At 37.7% G+C, this 24772-nt stretch overlaps 1 long non-coding RNA gene across 1 annotated transcript; it reads right to left on the reverse strand.

Moving 5' to 3' along the window:
- Nucleotides 1-2383: 2383 nt before the first annotated feature.
- Nucleotides 2384-7778, reverse strand: LOC124167991. The gene is made up of 3 exons (XR_006866808.1): nt 7712-7778; nt 7537-7607; nt 2384-2429 (listed from the first exon to the last, which is right to left on the reverse strand). It is a non-coding gene; the product is annotated as an uncharacterized LOC124167991 (long non-coding RNA).
- Nucleotides 7779-24772: the final 16994 nt, after the last annotated feature.

Consider the following 24772-nt stretch of genomic DNA (forward strand, 5'->3'; position numbering starts at 1 on the left):
TTATTGGTGAGAATTCATGTTTGTTTATGTGATAATACATTTATTTTATTTTTTGTTTAAAGTTATAACCTATTCAGCTACCATTTCTAATCTCTGCCATTAAATTTCTTATATTATAAAAAAGTATATTGTTAAAAATTTAATGACATTATACTGCTAAAATTTTTAAACATTGTTTTGTTACAAATTTATCAAAATTTATGTCTTATACATATATAAGAAAGATACATACATTTTGTCTCCAATTAAAAAATATCTCCAATGCAATCACGTTTTATAAAAAAAATTATACATATATTCCTGTAATGTTAATGTGTATTTATGTATGTACTCTTGCTTCCCAATAATTTTATAATATGTTTTTGGTAATAGTGGAAACATTATGAGATACACAATTTTAAAAGACAATGTGCGACCACGAATAAAAAAAAAAAACTAATAGGCACCTGCTGACAAGCCTTGAAAGGCTTAGCGGGACCTAGACTTTTTTTTCACATTGTATTTTCTTGTAAATGACATTTCATCTTTGATTAATGTTATAAGTTTTTGTAAAATTTCTAATCTCTGCAATAAATATTATTATTATATTATTATAAAATCATAAAAAAAGTATAAAAAAAAACATATCTTATCTTATATAAAAATAATAACACCATTTCTTTATAAATCCAACGCAATGAAGCATAGATTAAAGCATTTACACTGAAAGTACGCATTTTGAACAATCTAACGAGAGATTAGAGGAGCGGGTCGTGCTAAGCCTAATGATATCTAACCAAGGGGGGAGTGAGGGCCCAAAAATCGTCAAAATTACCTCACGTAATTAATGGACGCCCAGAAGATAGTTGCCCTATGAGCTGGGGATCTGGTTGGAGTAGTGACTTTAGTGCTACCTTCCCACCCCGTGGGCTAGGGTTCAAATCCCGGCGGTGGCACAGAATTTTCAGAAACTTCCCAATCCCTGCTTGAATGTAATGTGGAAGACATTTGAAGTGCAACACTCCGTCAGTCGGAAGGGACTTTCAGCCGTTGTCACCTGGAATTCATTTGTTAAGAGCAGGCTAATGTCATAGAGCATCTGGAGAGGGCGTTAGCTACCCCTCCCACGGTAGGAAAGTGAAGCCAGGGGGGCGTGGCACTTCAGCCCGTCCGCCATATTCCTTTACCTCGGGTGAAGCAGAAATACATGGTTCCTTATGGGATATTCGTCAAAGGAAACTCAATATTTTCCCTACTGACAGCCGGAAAAAGTCGTCCCCACCGATGAGCGAAGATTATTTGTTGAATATAAAACCGGAAAAAATGCATCTTTTGGATGAAATAGACGATTCAACCACGGTGCGGCAAATTAAAAATATGACGCACGACAAGTCACTTGCGACAATAGCAACTAATTTTCGGCCGTAAGCTGAAAAATATCTGACGAATGCATGTGAACCCTTAAAGTATATAACTTCTGATATTTACAATAGAATGTTTTAAACCAAATTCAATTATGAAAGTAAATAAAAAAGGATAAATGGACGAGAGAGGAATGGGAGGACACTGAATGCTACGATAATAATCACGTTTAATTGCTATTGCGTGCACTACAAGATTTTATTTGGCTAATAATCCGTCAAAAATATACATAAATCGTGATTCAAGGAAAATAATATGGTTTAGCAAGACTTAAAACAATCGGGAATCATGCCTACCATTACTTATGAATTCTCTACAAAAAGTATTGATGAGAAAATTTTAAACACAGCGAAGTCAAGCTTCGATTCTTATCGCCGGACATTTTTTTTCGGATATGTAACTTCAATATCTAAGTGTTACACAGTGTAAATCATTTCCGAAACTACTGTTAATAACCTCATGGCCATTTAATCAAAAGGGCTTCCTCATCAAAGGAAAATTTTGAGCATTAGGAAAGTAAAATATCATCTATGAGACAAGCTCGAAAGAGATTTCGCTTACAATTCCGAGTAAACTGCCATGAAAACAATACTGTCTTAAGAAATTGAGAATGGGTCTGATGAATTTCAAGTGCTGACAATTCAGATATTATTTTCCTTCCCCAAAATCAGGCGAACATGCACAGTGGGTAACAGCTGTGTTAAATGGAATCGTTGAAGGAGGTATTAAAAAAGAAAACAATTCCCATTTTCCAACTTATATAATGTACACACCCATCAAATGTTACATTTTCAGATTTCCAGAATGATTAAACAATGCTATTGAAACTGATTATTTATACAATTAATGCAAAGTAACCAAATTAACAATAAATCTCAGGCAGACATGATGTAACATTCTATTAAGATATATTCAGATTGGCAAGAGCATTATGAATACATGATGAAGGCCGCCACACCTCCGGGATCATTTCCAATTTTTGTACGTTCATACAACCTCAATTACATCGGCTACTGGATTAGCTGAACCTGCAATTAAAAATGTATAAATTCTTTACCTATAGGATATATATATTACACCTAAATAGGAATTATTTGACAATTTCAATGGGCAGAATCTGTGTGATATATCAAATGCTTAGCATCACCAATCAAGATAAATCTCTAGATGTTTATGAAAAATGCTATCACTTAAGTTTCTACTTCATCAGGAGAACAATGAATGAGAAATTTAAATTTCGAGTTCGTTTGAAGTTCGTCGCTAATTAAACAAGTGATTGAATGGAAGCTATTCAGAATAGGAGGGCTGATTGCTTTCTTTGACCACCACAAAATGCAAGAATTTCTGTTGGATGTGTCAAAAGGTGTCACGCATCTAGCAGTAGCCCAATGCTCTATCCACTAGGCCACCGCACTTCCACACTGGTAGTAAACAGAGTTGGTCCTTATCAAATTGGGAACAATTTACTACACATATACAAAATAATCCTATTCCATTTAATGTTGTCTAAAATTGGCAATATTTTTGTCACCCTTTAATGCCAAAACAATGAAAGTAATGAAATTGAATTTTTGCAAGCTAGTATTTGAGTAACTTGACATTATGGTGCACATGTGTGGTACAAAATAGGTGCATACTTTTGTTTGCTATGTATTGTAGTGGTGTGACATATGCGTGCACCTAATGTACTTACATATAGCCTAAAATAGATTGTTTATTGTATCGTAAGCAATAACCTTAATGCGTGTCATTCACATTGATTAAAATTGAAGTGACAATTGTAACGAAAGACAAATATGTTGAGTCAAAGGGGGAAATTCATTGACAGATCATGAGTTCTGGGCGAGTAGTTAGTAGGAAACCACCATATGTGCCACAAACTTTCATCGCCTTATACAGGGTAATTACTTATTTTTTTCAAATTGCAAAACAGACGAAAACATGATTGATCATGATGAACACATTCACAAAGAAGCAATGAAAGGGAAAGGGGCACTAAATTGAAAAAAAATGAAAGAGGCACCAACTTGATCATAGCATCCCTGTAAACACAAATAGCTGCTGAAGCGCTGTAGCAGCGCTGCACCGTAGCGCTGCAGACGGTGCCCACGCGCTGCTGACGCGCGACAGCAACCTTCAAATTTCCGTTTTTTGAATGCCACACGCGCTGCTAGAGCGCCACTGTAGCGCTGCAGAACAGCTGCGGCAGCGTAACGGAGGAGCATCACGAGCGCTGCTGAATAGCTGCAGCAGCGCCGTTCAGTTGCTGCGGCAGCGCTGCAACAACCGTCTTGCAGCGCTGTAGAAATGCATTAGCAACGCTACACCAGCGGTGCTGCGGCGCCCGAATTTCGCTTTAATTGCGTACTGAATCAAGCTTATCCTTGCCAATTACTACCCGGTGGCCTATCCCCAAAAGCAATTCCATCATTCATGTGCAGGTCTGAATTATCATCGTTGCTATGCTCGTAGATATGTCTACTTGTCCGGGCACTAGTCAGCCTGGCAGGTGAATGAAGAAATAGCTATTGGGCATACGCTATGAAAGAGTACTGAAATAAATTATTAGGTCTTGATTGAATTACGCAGTTCAATCAAGACCTAATAATTTATTTCAGTACTCCTTCATAGCTTATGCCCAATAGCTATTTCTTCATTCACCTGCCAGGCTGACTAGTGCCCGGACAAGTAGACATATCTACGAGCATAGCAGCGATGATAATTCAGACCTGCACATGAATGATGGAATTGCTTTTGGGGATTTACACTGAAAGCATACCATCAATGAAAAGGTCCGGAATAACCTGCATAACTATGGCCACAGGGTAGTAAACCAAAACGAAATTACCTTGACTAGAAGTTTGGCACACAGGGTAGAATTCTATGACGGTCATAACCTAGAAAGTAAAATTTCCATAGACTTTCACTCTAGGCTTACCATCAGTACTTCACTCAGCCAAAACAGCACTAGTTCTCAAATCTCGAATCAAAAAAAGAATGCAAAATTAAGAACTGGTAACCACTCCATACAAAGCGTACAACAATCCTCAGAATAACTAAGCATACCTTAAACACAGATACTTACTCACCATTCGCTATATAGCATTATCCTTACAGCAGAATGAGTTTATGGTAGAAGAATAAAATTCAAAATATGCTTAAAAAATTTATTTTCAGTGCATCTTTTAATTTGAATCCCAAAAAGTTACAGAACAAAGAGACAGCATGCAAGGCCAGATTTAAATAGCAATTAATGGCAGTGGAAGTTTCTCTGCCCTCTCCTCAGAATATAAATTTGAAAATTAGAGAATAAACAAAATTCATGTTAAGTAATTAATGCATATGTCAGCAGAAGCAATGCAACGAAAAATCATCAAAAGCAAAGGCAACAAACATAGTACTCAATATAGAATGAGAATGCACCACAATTCCTAGTTACAGAACAAAATGACAGTACCCAAGGGCAGAATTGCATGGCATACAATAGCAGTGGAAGTTTTTATGCCCTTACTTCGAAATACAAAACTGAAAATTAGAGAATAAACAGTGGTCGTTTAAAGTAATTATGCTAGACACATCAGATGAAGCAAGAGCAATTCAATGGAAAATAAAATCATACATTCATAATAATGCAACAGTATACACAATCGCTGTCAAAAACAGATCTCCTTATCCTGGTGCAATTGCTGGTACCACTCTCCTATCTTTTTATTTATTTTACCAAAACCAACATGAACCAGCGTAGGCTTCTTATCAGCATCTGAGGAAATACCAAAGAACACACATAAAGCATCTACTGATACAAAAGACGCAATCAATGGGAGATCAATTGTAAAAGGAGGGAAGGAATAAATGACAAGAGTAAAAACTATACCAAGAATAGCTTTGTAATAATTATAATATTTATCATGATGAATCATAAGCACGCAAGAGGATTCCCACATGCACACCACACGATCACAACAATGTTACATACGCCAGAAAATTACACTCTCATTTATATAAAGGCTAAACTTGCCAAACACTCATGAAGGCAATCTACCCTGAAGCTAGAACTTGCAAAAACATTGTCAATATTTTCTAATTTGTTCTCAGAAGGTTCAGTGAACACACTCTTGAAGTAGGAATTCAATAAATTGACTTTCACGAAACTGTTTGCTAATACTTATCCATCATCGTATTTTAGCGATCAAACGGAAGATATTTTACATTGCTCGTATTTCCTAACACCAGACCAAAATGCTTTTGAGTTATCCCGTTACTCCTCTACCAGCGTTTTCATTTTAAAATTCGTCAATGCTTTCTTGAAGGCTTACTTAAACTTTAAACAGCTTATATTTTTTAATTAGTAACACGAGATAATTACTGGATAAATCAGTATTGACATCTTCCATTTTAGCAGGGCATTCTCTCTGCCGCTTTAATGATTTTTTCACTCTCGCGTCAGCCCATCTCGTTAGACAATCTTTTTAGTATTTTACTAAACAGGTTGGCTAACTAAAAACTTTTCTGCTGTGAACTTTTCCTGAGATATGCGTTACAAATTTCCTATTTCACTATTAATGGAAACCTATATGATTATTATTTTAAAGCTTATTTCCAATGGTTCCAATCATAACTACGACCACGAATGTAAACAAAACCACTCACTCTTAAAATGTGTTTATATTCACCATGAAAGAATGCCAATTCTACCTAATTTCAAGGAGCATTGAATTTAAAGTAACTAAAATTATACATTTTAAAAGAAGATGATAAATTCTTACCTAATTAGAATCCCCAAGGACGATCAACAGTTCCACAACGTCCACAACGTTGGCCGCCATAGCCTCAGCAAACTTCCCAAGCACCCTGTTAAACAATCGCGTAGCGGAGGATTGTTGCACAAACTCGCATTCGCAGCGCTCCAGCAGCGTGCTGCAGGCATGCTTTGGGCATGCGCTGTTGATGCGCTGCAATTGCATGTTTCGCCAGCGTGCTGCGAAACAGCGCTGCACAAGCGCTGTTACCGCGCTTCATTTAAACGGAAACGAACTTGCAGCTGTGAAACCCCTGTGCAGCGCTGCTGCAGCTATTTGTGTTTACAGGGATAGATAAAGGAGCTGTTGCTTCAGCAAAGTTGTAATCACAAAAACAAATATAAACAACACCTACGAGCAAAAAAAGATGAACAAGAACTATATGAAAAATGACATTAACCAGAGATTGCTGTAACTCAGCAAAAACTAATTAGAACATGTTCCCTCCACTTTCTAAGAGTTTAGGTGACATGAATGGACTATGAAACAAGAAAAAACACATTCTGGGCATGTAAAGTGGTTCATTAATACATATCAACTTATGCTTTTTACAACAATATTTTTATGACTGAGCATTTTATTTCTAAATAAGATCAATTAAGGTGTATATCAACCCATCAACAGAGGAAGAAGTTCGTGTTCCTTTTTTGCCGAGTAAGTGCTGTTATATACTGGTCATCGCTAATGATCATAATAACTTTTCGGTCGATAATTGAAATATTGCTAAGCATTCCTTTCAAAACATGAGACGCAATTGTAAGGCCAGTATAATAACTTAACAATTTTGCATTTTAGATCTAATTTCCACAATTTGTAGAAAACAACATTAATTTGCCAATGCTTGGTTGAGAACCACAAATCCCTGTACATGTGTTATGATTTTTAACTTGTCGAATTTCGGTGGCTAAGAGTGCCATGCGTATCTCCGCTCTAAATAGACCTAATATCTGAACACCAAGTGTTCAATGAAGCACGAAATTCACTCACATCGCACAACTTGTACCGCGAATTGGCACAAAAATTTTTGAACCATTATGTCAATACACAAAAATGTTCACCAGCGATGGTACGCAGGGATGAAAAGAGTTCCGAAAAAGAACGGATATTTTTTTAAATATCTTACTTCATTACGATAAGCATTATCACTCATGACAAAATTCAACATAGTATAATACAATTTTAGCACTGATAAGGATAAGTAACAAATAACCAGTACACTGCCGCACATGAGTCCACCTGCTGCACGCGGCACATACATAGACAATTAACAAGGTTGACCATGCACTTCAAGCAAATGATATACATATTACTAATAATTGACTATTTTGCAACTTACCGGTGGAATGTGAGTCCAGGTATCTTTTTACCGGGGCAATTACTGCACCCGTAAGCCGCGCAGCAAACCATCTGCGAAGGTTGAATAAATATGTCGTTTTCAAGGTTAAATACTCACTTTTTAACGGAGATAATAATATACCAGTATTAAGATGAATTCTAGAATATCAGCATACCTTCAGAATGCTTCAGCAGCCTCGGTATACCGAAAATTAGGTGATTTTCTTAACACGTACCTTTGTGGGAAAACGAGCGAGCGAGGTAAAGGGATATAGCGGACGAACAAAAGCGCATCGGGTAAACAGGTTTCTGCTGGCTTCACTTTTTTCAGCTAACGCCCTCTCCAGATGCTCTATGGCTAATGTCGACGCCGGGTTAGTTTCCACCCTTCCTTCCATACACTTCCCTCATGGCGCAAATGACCTCAGCTGTCCGTCGTCTCCTCCAAATACCATACCATACCTTATGAGCTAGAGGCTTTCAAAGGTTCTTGAGTATGTCCATACTTTGCCCTCCCACTCTCGTGGGTTTGCACGGCCTACACGCCTTCCAATGTTTAAATCCGACTGTGGATGTAGTCACGCTTCACAGCTGGATCTACGCAAGCGTATCTCATGAATGAGTACATCGAATGGGCCACTTGCGTGTGAGTCGGGATAGGTAAAATAGGAGTTATGGGGTATCGCACCTCGTCGCGTCGGACTTCTTAATACAATAGGGTAGTTTCTATCATCAAAGAAAACGAAATGCATGGATTGCTATTCGTTACCCATCATTAGGGTTTTCATAATATACTAATTATTATTTGGTTTTAGAAATCCCAGTTTAGACGAATGGCAATGGTCAATTTTAACATCATTTGAAAAAGGCCAGATTGGCGCCCATGCCATTCCACTCCACGTGACGTCACAGGGACCTAGTTTCTATACGAGTAGATAGGAGTTTTACATCGTCTGAGATTACCAATGCATACATGAGGCACAGAGCTCAGGGAAACATCTCTTAATAATCACACATTAAAAATACCTAAGTTAAGAAAGTTTCCTTCGTTTGATAAGGTAGTAATAATCCATATTTAAGCCAAGCGCTACCTGCTAGCAGGGTGCTTAGCGACCTGCTATCATCCTGCGTCGTATCAGCGCTCAAGCCTCGCCTCAAGGTCACCTCACAGGGCGGCAACGGGAACCAGAAATACGTCACACGGACTTTTCCCATCATTCGTACTTAGCCGTCGCGTTTTCGCGCTCCTGAAAATTTTCACTTTTCGTTTAATCGCGAAAAATAGATATCGCCATTCGAAAATCTAAGAGCGTGAAATGCGTACTCTAGGAGTAATAATCTTTCAATTTAGGTAATAAAAAATAATAGGAAACCACCCTATTGGGCTTCTCGTATGAAGATTTTCACAGCTTCTTTTATCAACGTCGGTGGTTGCTTTCGGGAAATGCTGCGTAGGTAACATTATCTGCTCGACGTTTCACTCCTACTACTGGGAGCGTTTTCAAGAGAATGGAAAAAATCCCATTCTCATTTTTCCCATTATCTTGAAAACGCTCCCAGTAGGAGTGAAACGTCGAGCAGATAATGTTACCTACGCAGCATTTCCCGAAAGCAACCACCAACACACTTGGGCTTCGACGGGTTCCCTCATTGTTAGACTTGAGGTCTATCTGGTCGTGTTCCCTTGCACTAACGGGCCAGGTTGAAGGTGTATGAGTTGAAACCAGCAGTATGCTCAATAAGTTTTCGTTTCCTAATTTCAATAAGCAGTTACCTCTGGCCCCGAATCTTAGATAGATTCTACAGACTAGTTCAAATAATCTTTTCCCTTCATCCCTCCCTAGATTTTTCAGAAGCTCATAAAAGATACTATACACACCCACCACTTTTCAAGGGCTCAAATCACAAAGGCCCACCCTGGGTACCAGTTTCCAAATCTGTCTTCAACATACAAATCAGGCTAGTGGGCTTAGTACCATTCTTGGAACAGTTTATATCAGAGACTAGCAGCTGCGTGTGTGGCACCAAACCCACCATTGGGCCCAATTTACAAGGCTAATGGCCAGGGACGGATCCAGGATTTCTTTCTGGGGGGGCACAAGCAAGGCCGTATCCAGGATTTTGTTCAGGGGGGCACAAGGATACCTCATAATATAAAACGAACGCAATGATAATGGGACCGTATTAAAAATCTTGCATATTTTTAAGGGTCTGGGGGGGGCATGTGCTCCCGTGCCCCCCCCCTAGATCTGCCTAAGCTGCTGGCTACATGCCGAAGGTGTACCATCACAGTGTGAACCATTTTTCAATGGTTTTGTACCGGCACGGAGGACGTCATTGCAGTCATCATTGGCTGGATAAATTGCTATCCAGCCAGTATCATATCTTGAGTGATAGGCATCCAATAAAGAATGGTAAGCATCATCGTCAATGCCTTCAAAAAGCTGGTCTTCACTTGGCTTCAGGAAACAAGTGCAAAGATCGGTGGCCCAGGTCACCTTGTTGAGATCAACGAGAGTGCTTTCAGGTACTAGAAGTACAACTGAGGACATCTGTGCCGCACAAAGTGGGTTCACAAAGTGGAATTGACTAGGGGACAAGAGAAATTTTTCGCTGCTCTATTGAGAAATGAGGTGCAGCCACTCTTGACGAGGTAATAACAAAATTTGTTAAAATGAGAATGACTATTGAAATGGACATCTGGCGAGGCTACGCTGGTCTGGAGGGTTTGCGGTACATCCACAGTACTGTAGGCCGCTCCCTTAATTTTGCTCATCCTGGAGATAGCAACACTTACACGCAGAACATTGAAAGCATATGGTGTATCATGAAAAGGTAGTTGAGGAGGACCGCCAGATGGTGTGTAGAAAATTTGGAGACATACCTGACAGAATATGCCTGGCATTGCAGGCTCTCCATGGCAGAGGACCTATTCCTTGATTTTTTTAAAAGCATACAAGTGCTTTTGCATAAATATTTAAGAATAGGAAATGACCTTAGAGGCAACACTTAAGGCTGTACCTCTAAAATAACAAAGCTCTTTTCGGGGCTGCTACTTATATTTCTTGGCTTGGTTTTGAACATAATGGTGAAGAAATAAATAGTGGTAGCAATCTTGTAAATAATCATCAGTTTGACCCAGCAAGATCCCAGCCAGGTAGAAGGTGTGTGGAGAAAATTATTGATGTCAATTACATTCTGTCTTTACCAGTGGCGCAGCAAGGGGGGCTTTGGGGGTTAAACCCCTCCCCCCAGAGCTCAGAGAAATTTTATCCATTTTATTTATTTGGATTGCTATTACTAATATAAAAGTCTAAGGATTAATAAAATATCTCTCAGAAAGCCGTAAAACTCACCATTTTGAACAGTTTATCTTAAAATTCCACAATTTATTAATCTCGTACCTACCGCTCATCCTGGTGGGTATTCCACACCCCCATACATACAGGTATTGGTTGCACCTAAACCCCCCCCAGCCTTAATTCCTAGCTGCGCCCCTGATCTTTACTACATTTCAAGATGAAACATGTCCGGTATCCCTCCTCAAAATATGTAATATGCCATCAAAATTGAAACAGATTTTCTTGTAGATTGATATGTTGGCTCCAACTCTGTTGGTATACTTTATTACCTCATAGTTAGTGCTCCTTTATTTTTGATTGATCTAATTATTTTCAGCAGTTTTTGAATGTGGTGATGAGCTCTGAACACCATCCAAAATAGTGGAAAACATCATAATAAACACCTTCAATACGAGTATTCATTGAAGAAAATATGATTCCAAGGACATATTTTTTTTTTCAAAAGTCAAGGAGCTCTACTAGCAGTTCATAGTATGCCATTTTTTTGGTAAGACTCATCGGATTTTAATTCCATGTGGCTGTATGCGATTGTGAATAGGAATATTTATTTTTGAGAATGGATATACCTGCATGGTTTCCTCATCAAATTCTCTCTAATTACCTTGCTAGCAATGCATTTGTCCTTTTTTTCTTTTCAACATTTCTTTTTCTTTATTATGATTATTCAGCTAAAGTCATAATCTATACCTCATTTCCATACAGAATTTACTACAAGATGGAACTCTTAATATCAAGCCTTTCCAAGCATATGGCAAGGCCAACAAAGGAAACGCCAGTCGAAGCCCCAATACTTAATGTGATGAATGTCCCTTTGTTTTTTTCCATCCTCTTCCTGACGGCGGTCCTGGTTTATATCTTCAACGCATGTATTGTTAGGCTTTTGATCCTAAAATCATCACATTTCTCCACTCATTTCTTTTAAGGAATAAGAATGATTATTTTTTCTCGAAGTTTTTTAGTATACTTCCTGTATGAAGAATACCCAAATGGTTTTGTAGAACTGAGGTAGTGTATTCTACCCTGTAATTTTAACAAACTCTGGAGGTATGTCAAATCCAGAGTTTTCATTCATTTGCAATCCCTTTATTGTGGAGTTAAAGTCAGACCTTCACATTGATACTGACACATCACCTTTTTTGACTTCTTTCCTCTTTAATTAATTTCAACACTGCTATATCAGTGGGTTGAAATAAGAAATTATGTACTTGTACATGCTTGATGCCTCAGGATTAATTCACAACATCACACTATACATGATACAATGGTAGTCATTCAGGGCCCTGTCCTGCAAGCCAGGAACTTCGATAGCAAAGGTTGCCTGCACCTGCTGGACACGGCTGCCTCATACTAGTAAACAAATGGAGTGCAATAAACATCCCATGAAGCATACATAGCAGGGGCAAGATTATTTTTGTTGTATTATTCATCCTGATATTCCTCCCATGTCTTCATTTTCGATAGACTTCCATTATTGCCGTTAACAGAATTGCATCTTCTGCTCTGTTCGTTGAAGTGATTCCTCACTAACTAGTCTACATTCAACTTCCATTTCTGCAAGTGAAATGTTATTTTTCACATTTTCACTGATATCCTTTACCAACATAGCTTTCCTAGTGTTGGAAATGACTTCATTCCTTATTCTCTAGAAGTGAAAAAACCCCTTTTCAGTTTTTGCATTCCTGTACTTCTTTCCGTAACTGTGCCAACTTCAAGTCTTAGCATTTGAGTAAATAACATTTCGGTAAGGCTCAAATTTTGGTGCAGTGTTTCACTTATCTGATTTTCCTTGGCCTCCACAATTGGCTACTTCTGTGGAACAGGTTAACCAGCACTTTGTTACAAATCAGTGAGTATCCAAGGTAGCAGATTATTCCTGAAATAGAGCCACACTTTTATAGATGGTAAGTAATTTTTGTGATGTGTGTTTAGTGAAATAAATTAAATATGTTAAAGGAATTTCATGATTCTATCCTTGCACTGAACTGAATTTTTTTTCCTCTTTTCCAGCTTACATGAGAATTAAGCTTCATATGCGGAGCCATAGCTAAGGGAGCCAGGTCGGGCGTTGATGAGAAGTAGCTGTTCTGCAACTGTAATCATTTCATTATTACTAATTGGTAGTCTCAAGTGATAGCAAGTTTTAAAGCTTTAACCAAGCCAAGCTACATTATTCTGTGCCATTTTAAAACTTGAATGTATTTTACTGTTTTTGAAATAAGTAGATGAAAGTATCTTATGAAGTAATACGATTTTATGCAAAACATTATAAATCCATGAAGAGTGCACGGGTGTAAATGTCAATATTGAACAAAAATTGATATCATGTACTTGTTAATATTTTCACAATTACTCCTAACAGAAACATGCTTATCTAAGGTTGTTGAAGATTTTATCTGAAATTAGATTATACGGACTACCAATATATGACTTTGGATACCATGGATTGGATACTATTCATTACCCACAATTAGTATATTCATAATGTACAAATTATTTGGTTTTAGAAATACAAGTTTAGACGAATGGCAACGGTCAATTTTAGCCTCATTTGAAAAAGTCCAGATTGGCGCCCATGCGATGCCACTCCACGTGATGTCACAGGGACCTAGTTTCTATACGAGTAGATAGGAGTTTTACATCGTCTGAGACTACCAATGCATGCATGAGGCACAGAGCTCAGGGAAACATGTCTTAGTAATCACTCATTAAAACTGGCTAAGGTCGGAAAGTTTTCTTCGTTTGATAAGTATTAATAATCCTTATTTAAGCCAAGCGCTACCAGCTAGCAGGGTACTCTGCTACCTGCTAGCATCCTGCATCGTATCAGTGCTCAAAGCCTCGCCCCAAGGTCACCTCACTTGCGGCAGCGGGAACCAGAACAATGTCACATGGAGTTTTCCCAGCATTCATACTTAGCCGTTGCGTTTTCCCGCACTTGAAAATTTTCACTTTTTTTAATCGCGAGAAATATAAATCGTCATTTAAAAATCTAAATGTGTGAAATACGTACTCCAGGAGTAATAATCTTTCGATTTAGGCAATAAAAAAATAATAAGAAACCACTCTATTGTGGTAGAAATGACATAATAAATGTCACATGCCCAATTTTTTCATGGACTCCCATTCTACACTTCTTAAAAAGGTGCCATTAACCTTCAATGGTTTTCATAAATTTTGGATATTTTTCCATATTATACACTTGACATTTATGAAAAGTGAAAATTCCACAGGGAAAGATAATTCGCCAAGATTTACATCTAATTGACCAGCACTCTAACTCCATAGAAAACATGCATTTAATTCTCCACACATTTAGCAGGTACACTGGCCAGTGCTAAGGCATCTTGCCTAATGGGTCTATAAAATCCCTTCCCTTTTGTAGTTTTCATTCAGTCTAATAAACACATACTAACACCTGGCTAATTAGCAATCACATCCTCAAAATATTTTCAAATGCATGCAAGACAAGAATGAAGTAAGAACTAAGAAAACTATTCAATTAAGTTTTGAATATCAATATCATTAAATGAATGTTCTATGTCTAATGGTTGTATTAAAGAATTAATTGGGTAAAAAGAAGGTAAATGGACAAATCAATGTGCAAAACACCAAAATTAATGTAGCAAGAAGAAGAAGACTCAAGGGATACCTAGGATAAAAACAATGGGAGGAGGGGGCAAACCATGGTTGTTCAAGTTGTAGGTATAAGAATTAACCATGGGAAAGGTGAATGAAATCAACATTTTAAGGAAACTGCAACAGCTCTTTATAAGTTTTTAAAATTATTTGCTTGAAAAAATATTACTTTCCTTAAATACATTTGCGATTTCTGCTTCGAGGGGGGAGGGGTTCTTGCCCCCTCCTGCCCCTCACTGGGTACGCTAATGATGTACGGTAATGAAATCAATATTTTAAGGAAACTGCAACAGCTCTTTATAAGTTTTTAAAATTATTTGCTTGAAAAAATATTACTTTCCTTAAATACATTTGCGATTTCTGCTTCGAGGGGGGGGGGGGGGGGGTGTCCTTGCCCCCTCCTGCCCCTCACTGGGTACGCTCATGGGGAGATTAAAAAAATTCACTCCTGCTCATTCACCTAATAGAGTTGCCCTTGGGAACAAATTTCCATACGGGTCTCAAGCCTGCACCCATGCAGGTGTCCGCATATTTCAGCTGTGACCACACTCATTTAAAGATTAATAAAAATAATCCAAGAAAAATCACATATCATCACTCATAAATCTTACAGATTTGCCCTGAGGAAACTATTTCTGCTGACCTCCGTTAGTCTCAAGAGCTTTATACACGTTAATGATGACCGAATGATATTTATAAAAAACATTTTTTCCTAAATATTTTTCATAGGCGTTTACGTCTCAGAACGAGTAGCTACCTTAAGAACTGTGTCTATCACTTTTGCAAACTTTTACCCTTCCCCCCTCTATTCCCTTCCCTTACAATATGGCTGAAAACATGCTAGTTGCACAAAGGAAATACTATGATAATTAACAACTCTTTTATTATTAACAACTCTCTTATTTTACACGTAAAAATCCTGAAACACTCTTCAGGAGAGTACATTGAAGTATTTTACCAAAATAAAAACTTAGTTCCCTCTGAAACCAATATGAACTCACCTGTGTATCAGTCACAATGCTGAGTGATATTCTTGAGAATTTATCTTCGAGAGGTGGTGGCCATGGATAGCTGCTGCATGCCATCCTTTTGTTCAGCAAATTCAATGAAGAGCTCCCAAAAGTGGGATTGCCAGTCGATCAGCCAAAGCTGGAACCCTTGGGGGTGTGCAGCAAGAATTAGAAAATATACAAGAATTTATTGATGGTACATATGTGACACAGTTCATTAACGTTCTTCCATTGATTCCCAGTAGTAGATATACCCTCAACTTCAAATACAAAATCTTCCAAATATGACCATCGCTGATCATCTTCTTGATAAACCTACTGCTAAATGGGAAGTTAATGGAGAACTCCTCTACGGTTCAGCAAGGCAACCTGGAATTCCACTTTTCCACTCTTTGAATTTAAATTTGTAGTATGTCGGTCATCAAATACAATTTTTAATCTTATCCCTGTCACTTAGTCATTGGGAACAGGTTCTATGGAGTGACACATACAGTAATGAGATAATAGGGTAGTTTCCTTTATCAAAGAAAACGATAGGCATTGATTGCGATTCGTTACCCACCATTAGTGTATTCATAATACACAAATTATTTGGTTTTTGAAATCCAAGTTTATACGAATGGTAAGGGTCAAATTTTATCCTCATTTGAAAAAGGCCAGATTGGCGCCCATGCGATTCCACTCCGCGTGACGTCACAGGGACCTAGTTTCTACACGAGAGGATAGGAGTTATACATCGTCTGAGGTTACCAATGCATGCATGAGGCACAGAGCTCAGGGAAACATGTCTTAATAATCACCTATTAAAACTGGCTAAGGTCGGAAAGTTTTCTTCGTTTGATAAGGTATTAATAAACCTTTTTTAAGCCAAGCGCTACCATTCAGCAAGGTACTCAGCTATCCGCTAGCATCCTGCATCCTATCAGCGCTCAGAGTCTCGATCAAGGTCACTTCACAAGGAGAGAGGGGGAACCAGAAATGCGTCGCACGGACTTTCCTACTTACGCGTCGCGTTTTGCGCGCTTGAAATTTTTCACTTTTCATTTAATCGCGAATCGTAAAATAGATATCGTCATTTAAAAATCTAAAAGTGTGAAATGCGTCCTCCAGGAGTAATAATCTTTCGATTTAGGCAATAAAAAAATAATAGGAAACCACCCTATTATCTAATTCTCTCTCACTTATTTCCTGATTGATATATTTTGAATATTCCATTCTTTCTGGGAGATTCAGAGGTCTGGTTAATCAGTGCATTTTCATGTTCATTTATGCATTAATACATTAATATATTAACTCGCACGGGTCAATGTACTGTGTAAACAGGTTTTAAGGGGACATTCTTCAACGGAAAATTCGAATCTGAAGAAAAAAGTTTACCATCTTCCCTGACCTACAACAAGGATAGAAACACGGAAAGGCCAACAAAGGCAATGTGGACCCCAGATGAGATTTGCTCTGTTAAATTGGGGATTTTTATGATTTTCAAAATTAAAAGGGAGACCTAAGAGCAGGGCTGGTTTAAGTGGTAAGAAAAGTAAGTGGCCTCACAGGGTGCCAACCGAAAGGGGGCACCCAAGTGCTCAGTCCAATTTTCTGTACTAATTAAACAAGGATATTAAAGGCTGAGGGTTGATTTAGTTCACAAAATTATTGTAGAATTAAGGATATATCATAAAGTGAATACCCAAACCCCCGCTACTCAGGTTATTGTTATTCTGAAATGGACTCTTCCATCGAACGCCCCTCTGCCATATACTTGGACTTGTTTAGTCTTCGTCGCTCCATCACCTACTCACTCATTCGCAAAAGCACTCTGAATATTTATATATAATTGGTTTTTAAAATATAACAATATCACATCCATATAATTTTTGGTTTTTTTCCCAGCGAACAATAGCAGTGAAGTTTTCTCGGGTTTCGCAATCCAGAGATCCAATCCCTGGATTTTGGATTCCTGAATACCTGATGACGATGGGCGAGTTGTCCATCGAAACGTTGGAAGGAGTAATGGAGGACCTGACCCAGTACGAAACCCGAGAAAACTTCACTGCAATATCACATCCAATCTGTAAAAGCAAGGACATTATAAGTTCACCGTGATATTGAAGTCTCGACCCTTATTCCTAAAGTTGTATTTAAAAGCTTTTTATTTACAATATACACTGAGAGAAACCCTATTACCTCTCAGGCTATTTTTGAGTGTGGCGCTGAAATGTTGTTCGCTTACACTAGAAGAATGCATAGAACCGGCCCTTCCTAAGAGACTGTTTAACAAGAAGGGCGAGGCAGGGCCTTCTCAAGGCAAAATACTAACCTGGGCTAATTGCTGCAGTGTTGCCCCCTATATCACAACAGTAAAGTTTGTCCGAGGATCCCCAAAACGACAAGTTTTGTGATCAAAGAAACTCTATTAGAAGTACCATTCGCTTAATGGCCTCTTTCTTGCGCTCCGCTTTACTTTCAATCAATTCCTGGTATATCGCATCAATGGTTTTTCTAGACTTCAACCTAGGGGAACAATCCGTCCAATTTTTTTTTTTTTTTTTTTCCTGTTTGGCGTTTGGACGCCACCCTAGCGACGTCGCCCTGGACACTAGCCCGGGTTGCCTGGCCCTTAAGTCGGCCCTTAGGCGACGGGAATTGGTCGGAAGAGGAGGTACGACGGCAAGCTGAGCGCGGATTGGCACACGTGACGCAATGCGGGCGCGCGAAAAACAAACATGGCGGACATTTGGACGCCGTGGAACACCGACATTGACGGCAGAAGCGCAGGCCGAGGGGTTTGAATTAGTTCTCCAACCATGGCCATTGCACTCAAAAGTAAGTTTATTTATAAAATTATAATTTACGATAAAAATAATTACATAATTTCAAAACAATTGCATTAATATCAGGTCAATAACGCTGAAATTGTTTTGAGGTAGCTTTCCCCTGTATAATCATATCAGTGGATTCACTGAATAGGAAAATAAAATTCGCTTCGCAGATTTCATAATTTTAGTCGTCCACAGTTTCATCATAATGTATAGATAATTATCACGGAGTTGAGCAGAATTATAACATATAGTATCTATATCGTGGTCGGTGAAAATAATGTCTATAATGCACTAAGTGAATTTATTATCATTTTAATATATACACAGCAGTGGCGCAGCGAGGGGGTAAGGGGGATCAAAGAGCACAGAGAAATTTTTAAGTTTCATCCATTTTACTTAATTGGATTGATATTAATAATAGAATAGTGTGAGGTTTAATAAATTATTCCTCAGAAAGCCGTAAAACTCACCATTTTGAACCATTTATCTTAAAATTCCGAAATTTATTAATCTCGCACCTACCGCTTATCCTGGTGGGTATTCCATACCCACACACACCCCGGTATTAGTTGCACCTAAATCCCCCAAGCCTTAACTCCTAGCTGCGCCCCTGATACCCATGTCCAAGTGAACTCCCACGATGATTATTTGCCATCCACGGCCTTGCGCTGGGCAAAATAAGTATGGAATGATTGGGGAAATGCCATTAGCCCTTTCTAACCCAAAGCTGCTTCTGGAAGATATCAGATTTCAAGATTTTTCATTTTAGCAACTTGAAAATGTTACACTCAATCATAATTATCATGGGAGCGAAATATTTCGTTAATACAATTTACACCACAAAATAATGCGTAGTTTAGATGCTTCCAAAATATAGCAGAAAATTTATAAATTTTTGGCGTTGATTAGGAGCAACATCGGGTTATAATAGAACAGCAATTTCTACCAGTGGCGCAGCGAGGGGATGAACCCTCAGAGCTCAGATAAATTTTTAAATTTTATCCATTTTACGTAATTGATAAATATTACTTAAAATAGAATAGTGTAAGGATTAATAAAATATCCCTAAGAAAGCCGTAAAGCTCACAATTTTGAACCATTAATCTTGAAAATTTTCTGGGTGAGGGCACCCGCGCCTTCCGCTTACCCTGGCGGGTATTCCATAACCACAGTGTTAGTTGCACCTAAACCCCCCCAAGCCTTAATGCCTAACGCGCCCGGTTTCTACTAGATATTTCCAACATTTGACACCGTGGTGCGAGAAAACCAGAGCTTATCTTTAAAGTGGATATGCAGAAATGGAGAAGACGCTAAATCTCGGTGCGAACTTCGTCACTTTCCACAAAGAGAGCCCTCGAATCTGCTAAGGTGGAAAAACATATGCAAGTAGAATAGCTACCCAGTTCCAAGAAGCACTCATAATTTAAACAAAATTTAGAAGCACTTACAGCAGGATGGTTCGAAAAACCATTTTTTTCAATCAGTGAGCGGCTAGGTCTTAGCATTGATTGTTGGTCATCCGCACGACCAATTAAAATTCCAACGCAAACGAATTGTATCCTCTGGTTCCGTTTCTTACTCCAAATTCCGAATAAAAAAAATACAATTTTTCCTGATGGCTTCCAGAACTTCCAGATGTGACTTTATGGCAAAAAATTACACACACTAAAAGATTTTTCTTAATATTAGATATTTAACGTGCTCCAAAAGGGAAATAAAGTGCTTTTTGCAAATAAAAGTTGGCCAATAGACACCAGAATTATGACATGATGCGGATCTTTGGTAGTCATTAGCAAGCCATAAAACTTGGACCCAAATGACTCAATCTTACCATGGACGAAAAGGCAATTTGGACGGAAGTAAATCTGAAGCTTTTAAGTTCATTGACTAGCTATCCATTGAAAATGAAACCTGACCATCCATGTAGACTGTCCGACTTTATAAGTCTGCTTTGGTACCAAAATTTGATAATATTCTTCTTAATATATTTAATTAATTATTCATTATTGATACTATTCTCCCTCTGAGCTCTAATGTGGCCACCTCTGGAGTCATAACCATATTCACCTAAGGATGCAGCAGTTAAATTCTTTACGCAACGCTCCACTGCATGGCACAATCACGACACACAGTGGGCTGAAATCGAAAAAAAGCTGGCCAAAAATAATTTTTTTCACTTTTTAATTTAGTAAAAACTATTATATTTTCAAATTATCGAATGATCAGTGACCACATAGCTGAAATAATTTTATTTATAACTCATTTTTTAAAGCAGGAGACGTCTGTCAATTTAATGAAAAATGATCTCAACATTTTTTTCCCATTTTTTGAAAAAATTGACTAAAATTTTTTGCTACTGTGGCGTTACGTTTTAATATGCCTAAATTTAAATCAGTACATAATAAAAATTAACATTTTTAGAATCCGCTGCCGTGATAGTTTTTATTCTAGCGATAATTTTTATTACTTTTATTACCCGCCTCTCCTATCAAGTTATGTGCGTGAATGTCCAACCGCCCGACGCGGTGGTTAGAAGCGAACATTTGTTCAGACATAGCTGTAGTCGAGGATAATTCGCTAAAAGTGGAACCAAATTACAGTTGTCTACACTTAAATACACTGTATACATTTAGCATGCCATATAAGTCTTATTTTTCTAATTTTCCAAGGACACGTTACGATTTCCTTCATAAGACTTATAATGGACTCAACGATTGCGCCGGCAAGTCTGATTCTTGTCTAGGGAAGCGGGCGGCTGCAAAGCATTATATATTAATTCTTGGAAAACCCAATTCTAAACACTATGAACTCGCATATTTTGCTCTCCACGTCCTCCTAGGCCTTTTATAACTCCCATCAGCTCAAACACTGGAAAGGGCACACGTGTGGCGGAGCGCCCCCGTGGCGGCGGCGGGTACTACCCTGCCGACCGCGTTAATCCTTATTGTACCCGAAAGCCAAACCACCGTGGTATGCTCCTTATCTAGCGTGAAAGAAGTTCTGTACTCGATTTATAACAGTCCCTTTGTAGAAATGCCGCTTATTTCTTTATTGCCTCGGACTATGACGGGGTTTTTGCACTGTTGAGGATCGCTTCCCTTCGACATCCGCGCAAACGTTTTCTACGATGTAGCTCGCTCGGGGTTTTCCACAAATGCTTCTTTCCAGTTGGTTGAAAAATATACTCTTTCACGATTTTACCGAGAAAATTACCGAGAGAATAGGTATATCCAGAAATGTGAAGAATGCAAGAGAACCAGTGTCAAGTTTGAAGTAAAATTTCGATGTTAGTTAGAGAAGGATATACCACTCCCCACAGATATGCATAAATCTCTTCTTGGGACTCCTTGTTCAAGCATGGTCAAGGCACGGCTAATGATGGGAACACTGCCTAACATTTTTTTCTGATCCTAAGCTAACATCAGAAATTTCCGGTATATTTAGCATCAAAAACTCATATATTATAAATATTTTTATTTATTAATTCAAAAATTTGTTATGAATATTTAGAATTATGAAGAAGTATTTGGTGAGGACTTTTTTCCTTTTCAAATAGGCATTAACGAGGAACTCATCTCGAGGTTTGCCTCAATTTTATAAGCTCTGACATTTGGATTTGAGATAGATTACGCCAATTTCAGCGAGTACTACTCAGAAACTGCATCCCTGTTTGTGGATTTGTATCCGTGGTACTACATGCCACCCACAGCGCACAAAGTGCGTTTTCATGGAGCATCAATTGTCAAGGCAGCAGTGCTTCCAATTGGCCAACTTTCGGAGGAAGCTTTGGAATCACGCCACAAAGATATCAGAAGATTCCGAGCGCACCACACGCGAAAAATTTCGCGCCTAACTGAAATGGGAGATCTTTTCCGAAGGCTCCTCCTTACTTCGGATCCTCTAATATCCAATAGTTATGTATATATAAATGTTAAAAGAAATGTTTCAAATGAAATACGAAACTTCCTTGTATTGGAGGAGCCAACTCCTGATGAGGAAAGTGACGGCTGGGAATCTGATGAAGACTGGTAGTGGGCTGGTAAATTTATCCCTTATTTTTTCTTATGTATTATATATTTATGTTAATTTATTATTGTTCATAAATAATTTTACTTGGCAATATGGTTAATGGTATAAATTGTTTGCTAGGTGATTTCTTATGTGCGTTCTCTCAGACAAAATGTTGACGCAAAGTTAATTGACTAAATCATTAATAATGTTTAAAAAATAATTTTATGAATTTGATATAAAATTTTTTTATTTAAATTATTAAATTTAATGTTAAACTACTAACTTTTTATTCCTAACTATTAATTTCAATTAAATGTTGCCTCTCTACTGAAGCGGTCCAAATAGTCGATTTTTGGTTTTTTTCTGTCTCCGCGAATTGTTTAAAAAAACTCCCCAGATCAATTTTTCGGAAAAATGTGATTATATTCATGTTATATAGTCTAAACAAGATTAGCAGGAAAATTGTTATCGAGCTAGCTATAAAAATATGGAGGATATGATTTTTGGCCAGCTTCTTTTGATTTCAGCCCACTGTGCGACAGGTCTAACACGAGTCTGCTGTATTAATAGCGAATCGTCTTTTCTCGCGGCGAAATTTTCCTTTTTAAATGTGCCACGGGAGTTAATTTTTCTCCAGGACAACAAATTTTTGACCATATTAAGTCCAAATAAGAAGCCTCTAAAAGGTAAAAAAATGGAATTGACCCATCATACAGGACCCTTCATAGCCTCTTGCATCAGGCAGGAAATCCATACTTACAAATATCATATTAAAGCACACCATGAAAAAAGTGACTTTGTGCGTAGTTACTCGCACAGCTGCAAATTTATATACACCAAGGATGAAATTCTCCACGAATAAATATTTGGCTTATTCTGGATTAGAACCTGGATCTCCCAATTGCAAGTGGGATAAGTGGAACTGGTTAGCATATATGACCAGCACTCGGGAGATACTGGGTTCGAATCCTGGCTACACCATATATTTTTTCAAGGTGAACTTCCTCCTTGGTGTATATATCTTATTAAATTAGGTTTTAGATAAACTTTAATTGTCATATTAATACTTTAAGAATTGACTAAAATGTATAATTATATATATCTATACCCGTTTCAAATCATAGTACATATGTAAATAGATGCTATCCAAGTACTTACAGTATGGCGTCGAGGTGTTTGGATCTCCTATCAGACGCCGGGGACGTTAAATGATTCAACGACGGCTAAAAAGAGAACACAACATAACCGACTTTTTCACATGAGAAACTTAACTTGGGAAACAACTATGAATGTACGAAGTGGGAAATTCAATAGGCAGAGAAATATTACTTTTACAGAAGATTGAAATGTAGCGCCCACGGTTTTTCCTCAGAGAACATTTAAGAATTCGAATGAGAATTTCAACGTCACATTTCATTATAATGAATATCGTTGTTCATATATTTTAAGTCCTGAAACTAGAAGCGAATATAGTTAATAACTTGAAAGGGACAAACGTATATTATAAAATGTAATTAATTATGGAGCTAATTCCAGCTTCAAAGCTTAACTTTGAATAAGCAGCCCCCATTTGTCTATCTTAACCGCTTTAACGTCTCAGAAATGGGTCGGTAAAATGTATCACAACTTATCTATTAAAAAGTGAACTGACATATAAATATTAATATGATATAAAGATTATCTGGTAAGATTTTATAATCTTAGAACTAAAAAAACATCGGTAATAAGAAAAATATTGAAAATATAAATTATGAGCTTTACCTTCACGAAATATTGTTCTGCTTTCCGTCGTAGTTTTTCAGGCATCAGGAAACAAATTACCCTGCCTACCATTAAAACGCTGTCTCATTATCACTACACGCATTGATTTCAAAAAATCCATGAAATCTTTTACATGTATGATTTCAGACTGATAATATGTACTAACGAAATACATGCGCACGTGTTACAAAATTCTCCGTGACCATATTGTACGCTGATGAAAACTCACCCTCTGCCCAATACCATTAAGGTTTCTTGCAATGTATATAGTATATTTTGGCATATATTTTATATAAACATAAAATGGACAGTTGAAGAGGTTTGGGAGTTTATGCTACTTAAGAAAATGGAGTAAGAAGAAGGACGAGGCCAATAAGGGATATAGAAATATTCAATAATTACTTATTTTCGATGATAATAATAGCTGAAAGGTAATCGAATAATAGGAAAGAATGGAAAATATCATCAAAACTAGGCCTACGGTTTTGGTACCGATGAACCGAAAACCAGGGAAGGAAGTTAATTTTTTGTTTCGTTAAAGTTTTCGCCCGGAAAATTAAAAGGTATGAAAACAAGCATTTTATACTGAACCGGTGATGTAAAAATTTACGCTGGAGTACCCAAATAATTATTAATTTTCG

The sequence above is a fragment of the Ischnura elegans genome, chromosome 11 (genome assembly GCF_921293095.1).
Source record: "Ischnura elegans chromosome 11, ioIscEleg1.1, whole genome shotgun sequence".
NCBI lineage: Eukaryota > Metazoa > Arthropoda > Insecta > Odonata > Coenagrionidae > Ischnura > Ischnura elegans.